Source organism: Oncorhynchus nerka, unplaced genomic scaffold (genome assembly GCF_034236695.1).
Source record: "Oncorhynchus nerka isolate Pitt River unplaced genomic scaffold, Oner_Uvic_2.0 unplaced_scaffold_2511, whole genome shotgun sequence".
Classification (NCBI taxonomy): Eukaryota; Metazoa; Chordata; class Actinopteri; order Salmoniformes; family Salmonidae; genus Oncorhynchus; species Oncorhynchus nerka.
In genome coordinates, this window is record NW_027038787.1 from 15,962 (window position 1) to 22,500 (window position 6,539).

The following is a 6,539-nucleotide window of genomic DNA, read 5'->3' on the forward strand; positions in this document are numbered from 1 at the left end:
TGAAGAGAGGAGTGGATGGATGAAGGGGGAGATGGGTTAGTGAGGTGTGTGTGTGTGTCCTCTCGACTGATGGTGGAGGGGCAAACAATTGGGGTCAGATTGGGGAAATGGCTCTATCTTTAGAGGGGAAGGGGAGGTGGGGTGTGTGTCCTCGACTGATGGTGGAGGGGGCAACAGGTGGGGGTCAGATTGGGGAAATGGCTCTATCTTTAGAGGAGGGGGAGGTGGGGGGGGTGTCCGTGCGTTTGGCCGGAACCCTTCAAAGGGATTCTGATGATGACAGCGCTGTGACAGGAACATAGAGCCGTCGCCCGGGGAAACACAGCCGAGCCGTGTTGCCACGACGATGGGGCAGTTCCACCAACAGGAGGTTCTGATCCTCTCCTTCTCACACACACAAATAAAATGTTGTTGTTTGGTTGTTAAATGTCAACAGTAGACTGACCCAGCAATGGCCCGTCTGCTTGTAGGGTGAGACACTGGAATCAGGAGATGTCTCTCTAAGTAACTCTCTGTGGACAGAGAACACACCTTCAGAACCATCTCATCCAAGGCAACACGTTGAAATCAACCCGAGGTAAAGGGAGACACACCTGTCTTGACGTCAGAGCCAAAGTAGACCAGGGCAGCAGGGAACAGGTCAGCCTGGAGAGAGAGTGAGAGAGAGAGAGACGCCCGTTTCAATCCCACTTCCTAACCTCCAACAGCTTCTTCACCGTCACCAAACATGGCACACAGTTCAGTTTGAAGTCGACCACTAACTGAAGGCTCATCGGGCGGTTGGGAAAACACCTTCACCTCGAGAGCCAAACAACAACCCCTGAATCACAGCCCTGAAAGTGAAAGGTTTTAAATGGTGCCGATGGCTGTAATGACTGACAGACTGGTGATTACAGGGTGAGTACAGACAGAGTTATTATTCTGACTCTACTGTTTACCTGAGAGAGGTAGACAGAGAGACCGTTAAAAATATCTCTAGTGCTGTCTGCTGAGGATAGACACAGCCCAAACCTTCTCTCCTGCCGTCCTCCCCCTCTGTCCTCTCTCTCTACCCCCTCTGTCCTCTCTCTACCCCCTCTGTCCTCTCTCTACCCCCCTGTCTCAGTCCTCTCTCTACTCCCCTCTGTCCTCAGTCCTCTCTCTACCTCCCTCTCTGTCCTCCCTCTACCCCTCTGTCATCAGTCCTCTCCTGTCCTCAGTCCCTCTACCCCCTCTGTCCCTCAGTCCTTTCCTGTCCCCTCTCTACCCCCTCTGGCCTCAGTCCTCTCTCTACCCCCTCTGGCCTCAGTCCTCTCTCTACCCCTCTGGCCTCAGTCCTCTCTCTACCCCCTCTGGCCTCAGTCCTCTCCTCTACCCCCTCTGGCCTCAGTCCTCTCTCTACCCCCTCTGGCCTCAGTCCTCCTCTCTCTACCCCCCTCTGGCCTCAGTCCTGTCCTCCAGTCCTCTCTCTACCCCCTCTGTCCTCAGCTTCCCTGTCCTCTCTCTACCCCCTCTGGCCTCTCTCTACCCCCCTCTGGCCTCAGTCCCTCTCTACCCTCAGTCCTGTCCTCAGTCCTCTCTCTACCCCCTCTGTCCCTCAGTCCTTTCCTGTCCTCTCTCTACCCCCCTCTGTCCCCCTCTCTCTACCCCCTCTGGCCTCAGTCCTCTCTCTTACCCTCTGGCCTCAGTCCTTCCTCTACCCCCTCTGGCCTCTCCTGTCCTCCTCTTTACCCCCTGTCCTCTCTACCCCCTCTGTCCCTTCCTCTACCCCCTCTGTCCTCCCTCTACCCCTCCTCTGTCCTTCCTGTCCTCTCTTTACCCCCCTGTCCTCCTCTCTACCCCCTCTGTCCTCAGTCCTCTCTCTACCCCTCTGTTCTCAGTCCCTTCCTCTCTCTACCCCCTCTGTCCTCAGTCCCTTTCCTGTCCTCTCTCTACCCTCTCTGGCTCCTCTCTCTACCCTTCCGGCTCCTCTCCCTCTCTGGCCTCAGGCCTCTCTCTACCCCCTCTGGCCTCTCTCTACTCCCCCTCTGGTTTCAGGCTCTCTCTTCTACCCCCCTCTGGCCTCAGGCCCCTCTCTACCCTCTCTCAGGCCTCCACCCCTCTGGCCATCAGGCTCCTCTCTACCTCTCTCTCAGGCTACCCCTCTGGCCTCTCCCTGTCCTCTCTTTACCTTCTCCCTCCCCTCTCTGCCCCTCTCTACCCCTCTGCCTCAGTCCTCCCTTCTGTCTTCTCTCTACCCCCCATCTGTCCTCCTCTCTACCCCTTGTCCTCAGTCCTCCTTCTGTCCTCTCTCTACCCCCCTCTGTCCTCAGTCCTCCCTCTGTCCTATCTCCCCACCCCCCTCAGCTCTCCCCACCCCCATTCTGGCCTCCTCCCCACCCCTCTCTGGCTCCTCTCTCTACCCTCTACCTACCACTCTCCTCAGTCCTCTCTCTACCTCCCTCCTCCCTCCAGTCCTTCTGTTTCTATTATGGACAGAGCTGTTAATGACTATTATTAGAGACTCTTTGAACAAGAAACAATGTGTAGCAATGGATAAAGACAGGCTTCCACCACTCTCTCCCTGGGACAACATGCTCCCTTAGACACTGGCGTCTCCATAGGCAGGGGAGATAGAGGGGAGGGCTGTTATCAGAGGGCTGCTGGGATGGGGAAACATTCCTTCTGTGACAAAATCATTCATTGAACTGTCTGTCTGTCTGTCTGTCTGTCTGTCTGTCTGTCTGTGTCTGTCTGTCTGTCTGTCTGTCTGTGTGTGTGTGTGAGAGATGAACCCAGAATCTCTCTCCAGACTGGTGTACTTCAAGGGTGTAATCGCATGAGAATCTCTACACTCCCTATGAATCTAACCCTTGCAACCTCCCCATCAGACCCCCCCCCCATCCCCTCTGTCTCCTCCCCTCAGTCTCCTCCCTTCTCTCCCTCACCTCTGTGATCAAACAGTGGTGAAGGTCACCAGGGCAGATCAAACAGAGGAGGAGGAGGTCAGTAGGGCAGAAAATGGACACAGAGAGAGGAGGAGGAGGACAGGAGAGAAAAGAGCAACAGAGAGAGGAGGAGGAGGAGGAGGACAGGAGAGAAAAGAGCAACAGAGAGAGAGAGGAGGAGGAGGAGGACAGAAGAGAAAAGAGCAACAGAGAGAGGAGGAGGAGGAGGAGGAGGACAGAAGAGAAAAGAGCAACAGAGAGAGGAGGAGGAGGAGGACAGGAGAGAAAAGAGCAACAGAGAGAGAGGAGGAGGAGGAGGACAGGAGAGAAAAGAGCAACAGAGAGAGGAGGAGGAGGAGGACAGTAGAGAAAAGAGCAACAGAGAGAGAGGAGGAGGAGGACAGGAGAGAAAAGAGCAACAGAGAGAGAGGAGGAGGAGGAGGACAGGAGAGAACATAGCAACAGAGAGAGAGGAGGAGGAGGAGGACAGGAGAGAAAAGAGCAACAGAGAGAGAGGAGGAGGAGGACAGGAGAGAAAAGAGCAACAGAGAGAGAGGAGGAGGAGAGGAGGACAGGAGAGAAAAGAGCAACAGACAGAGGAGGAGGAGGACAGGAGAGAAAAGAGCAACAGAGAGAGAGATGTATTTTTCTAAAGCACATGAGAATTCCTTGTGTTGTGTTATTATTGTGTAGGGTTCATGTCTCCATGCTGTTTCAAACCCACTAGAACCCGAATTAATACTTTACACTGATTGGAGCAACAATAAATAAAGTTTACCAGTCCAATTTCATTCTGTTCTTTAGAGACATGGAGAGTCTTACCTGTAGGGGGGCTTACCTGGAAGAGGGTGGCTGTTGGGTCCTTACCTGTAAGGGGGGCTTACATTTACATTTACGGTGGCTGTTGGGTCCTTACCTGTAGGGGGGCTTACCTGGAAGAGGGTGGCTGTTGGGTCCTTACCTGTAGGGGGGCTTACCTGGAAGAGGGTGGCTGTTGGGTCCTTACCTGTAGGGGGTGGGGGCTTACCTGGAAGAGGGTGGCTGTTGGGTCCTTACCTGTAGGGGGAGGGCTTACCTGGAAAAGGGTGGCTGTTGGGTCCTCCAGAATGGTTTTAGGAGGAGCGATGACTGGAAGAGAGGAAATAATCATTTTATATCCAAAATGAGAGAGAGAGATGGAGAGATTATCCTCTCCCTCTCTGTCCCCATCCCTCCACCTCCCCCTGAGCTCTAGGGCCATGCCTCAGGACTCCTGTCTGTCCCTCCACCTCCCCCTGAGCTCTAGGGCCATGCCTCAGGACTCCTGTCTGTCCCCCTCCACCTCCCCCTGAGCTCTAGGGCCATGCCTCAGGACTCCTGTCTGTCCCCTCCACCTCCCCCTGAGCTCTAGGGCCATGCCTCAGGACTCCTGTCTGTCCCTCCACCTCCCCTGAGCTCTAGGGCCATGCCTCAGGACTCCTGTCTGTCCCCTCCACCTCCCCCTGAGCTCTAGGGCCATGCCTCAGGACTCCTGTCTGTCCCCCTCCACCTCCCCCTGAGCTCTAGGGCCATGCCTCAGGACTCCTGTCTGTCCCTCCCCCCTGAGGACCTGAGCTCTAGGGCCATGCCTCAGGACTCCTGTCTGTCCCCTCCACCTCCCCTGAGCTCTAGGGCCATGCCTCAGGACTCCTGTCTGTCCCCTCCACCTCCCCTGAGCTCTAGGGCCATGCCTCAGGGCTCCTGTCTGTCCCTCCCCCCTGAGGACCTGAGCTCTAGGGCCATGCCTCAGGACTCCTGTCTGTCCCCATCCCTCCACCTCCCCCTGAGCTCTAGGGCCATGCCTCAGGACTCCTGTCTGTCCCTCCACCTCCCCCTGAGCTCTAGGGCCATGCCTCAGGACTCCTGTCTGTCCCCATCCCTCCACCTCCCCCTGAGCTCTAGGGCCATGCCTCAGGACTCCTGTCTGTCCCTCCACCTCCCCCTGAGCTCTAGGGCCATGCCTCAGGACTCCTGTCTGTCCCCATCCCTCCACCTCCCCCTGAGCTCTAGGGCCATGCCTCAGGACTCCTGTCTGTCCCCATCCACCTCCCCCTGAGCTCTAGGGCCATGCCTCAGGACTCTGTCTGTCCCTCCACCTCCCCCTGAGCTCTAGGGCCATGCCTCAGGACTCCTGTCTGTCCCTCCACCTCCCCTGAGCTCTAGGGCCATGCCTCAGGACTCCTGTCTGTCCCTCCACCTCCCCTGAGCTCTAGGGCCATGCCTCAGGACTCCTGTCTGTCCCTCCCCCTGAGGACCTGAGCTCTAGGGCCATGCCTCAGGACTCCTGTCTGTCCCTCCACCTCCCCTGAGCTCTAGGGCCATGCCTCAGGACTCCTGTCTGTCCCTCTCCACCTGCCCCTGAGCTCTAGGGCCATGCCTCAGGACTCCTGTCTGTCCCTCCCCTGAGGACCTGAGCTCTAGGGCCATGCCTCAGGACTCCTGTCTGTCCCATCCTCCACCTCCCCTGAGCTCTAGGGCCATGCCTCAGGACTCCTGTCTGTCCCTCCACCTTCCCCTGAGCTCTAGGGCCATGCCTCAGGACTCCTGTCTGTCCCATCCCCCCACCTCCCCTGAGCTCTAGGGCCATGCCTCAGGACTCCTGGTCTGTCCCTCCTCCACCTCCCCTGAGCTCTAGGGCCATGCCTCAGGACTCCTGTCTGTCCCCCCTCCACCTCCCCTGAGCTCTAGGGCCATGCCTCAGGACTCCTGTCTGTCCCTCCCCTCCCCTGAGCTCTAGGGCCATGCCTCAGACTCCTGGCTGTCCCTCCCCCGACCTGAGCTCTAGGGCCATGCCTCAGGACTCCTGTCTGTCCCTCCCCTGAGGACCTGAGCTCTAGGGCCATGCCTCAGGACTCCTGTCTGTCCCCTCCACCTCCCCTGAGCTCTAGGGCCATGCCTCAGGACTCCTGTCTGTCCCTCCACCTCTCCCTTCCCCTGAGCTCTAGGGCCATGCCTCAGGGCTTCCTGGCTGTCCCTCCCCTCTCCCCTTCCCCCTGAGCTCTAGGGCCATGCCTCAGGGCTTCCTGGCTGTCTCTCTCCTCTCCCCTTCCCCTGAGCTCTAGGGCCATGCCTCAGGACTCCTGGCTGTCCCTCCCCCTGAGGACCTGAGCTCTAGGGCCATGCCTCAGGACTCCTGTCTGTCCCTCCCCCCTGAGGACCTGAGCTCTAGGGCCATGCCTCAGGACTCCTGTCTGTCCCTCCCCCCTGAGGACCTGAGCTCTAGGGGCCATGCCTCAGGACTCCTGTCTGTCCCTCCCCCCTGAGGACCTGAGCTCTAGGGGCCATGCCTCAGGGCTCCTGGCTGTCCCTCCCCCTTCCCCCTGAGCTCTAGGGCCATGCCTCAGGACTCCTGGCTGTCCCTGTCCCTCTGTTGTTCTGCCTGCGGCTATGGATCCCTGACCTGTTCACCAGACGTGCTACCTTGTCTCAGACCTGCTGGTTCCACCCTCCCTGTCTCCCTCCCTAGTCACTGTGCTGCTACATCTACATTGCTTGCTGATATAAAAAGGGCTTCATAAATATACTGAACAAAAATATAAAGCAACATGTAAAGTGTTGGTTTCATGAGCTGAAATAAAATATGTTTTGCAATAATGTGTTTACATCCCTGTTAGT

At 57.4% G+C, this 6,539-nt stretch overlaps 1 long non-coding RNA gene across 1 annotated transcript; it reads right to left on the minus strand.

Annotated features, from left to right (window-relative positions):
• Nucleotides 1-473: 473 nt before the first annotated feature.
• On the minus strand, nucleotides 474-4,097 carry LOC135567142 (uncharacterized). The gene is made up of 3 exons (XR_010462269.1): nucleotides 3,982-4,097; nucleotides 594-645; nucleotides 474-512 (listed from the first exon to the last, which is right to left on the minus strand). It is a non-coding gene; the product is annotated as an uncharacterized LOC135567142 (long non-coding RNA).
• Between the last annotated feature and the right edge of the window lie 2,442 nt (nucleotides 4,098-6,539).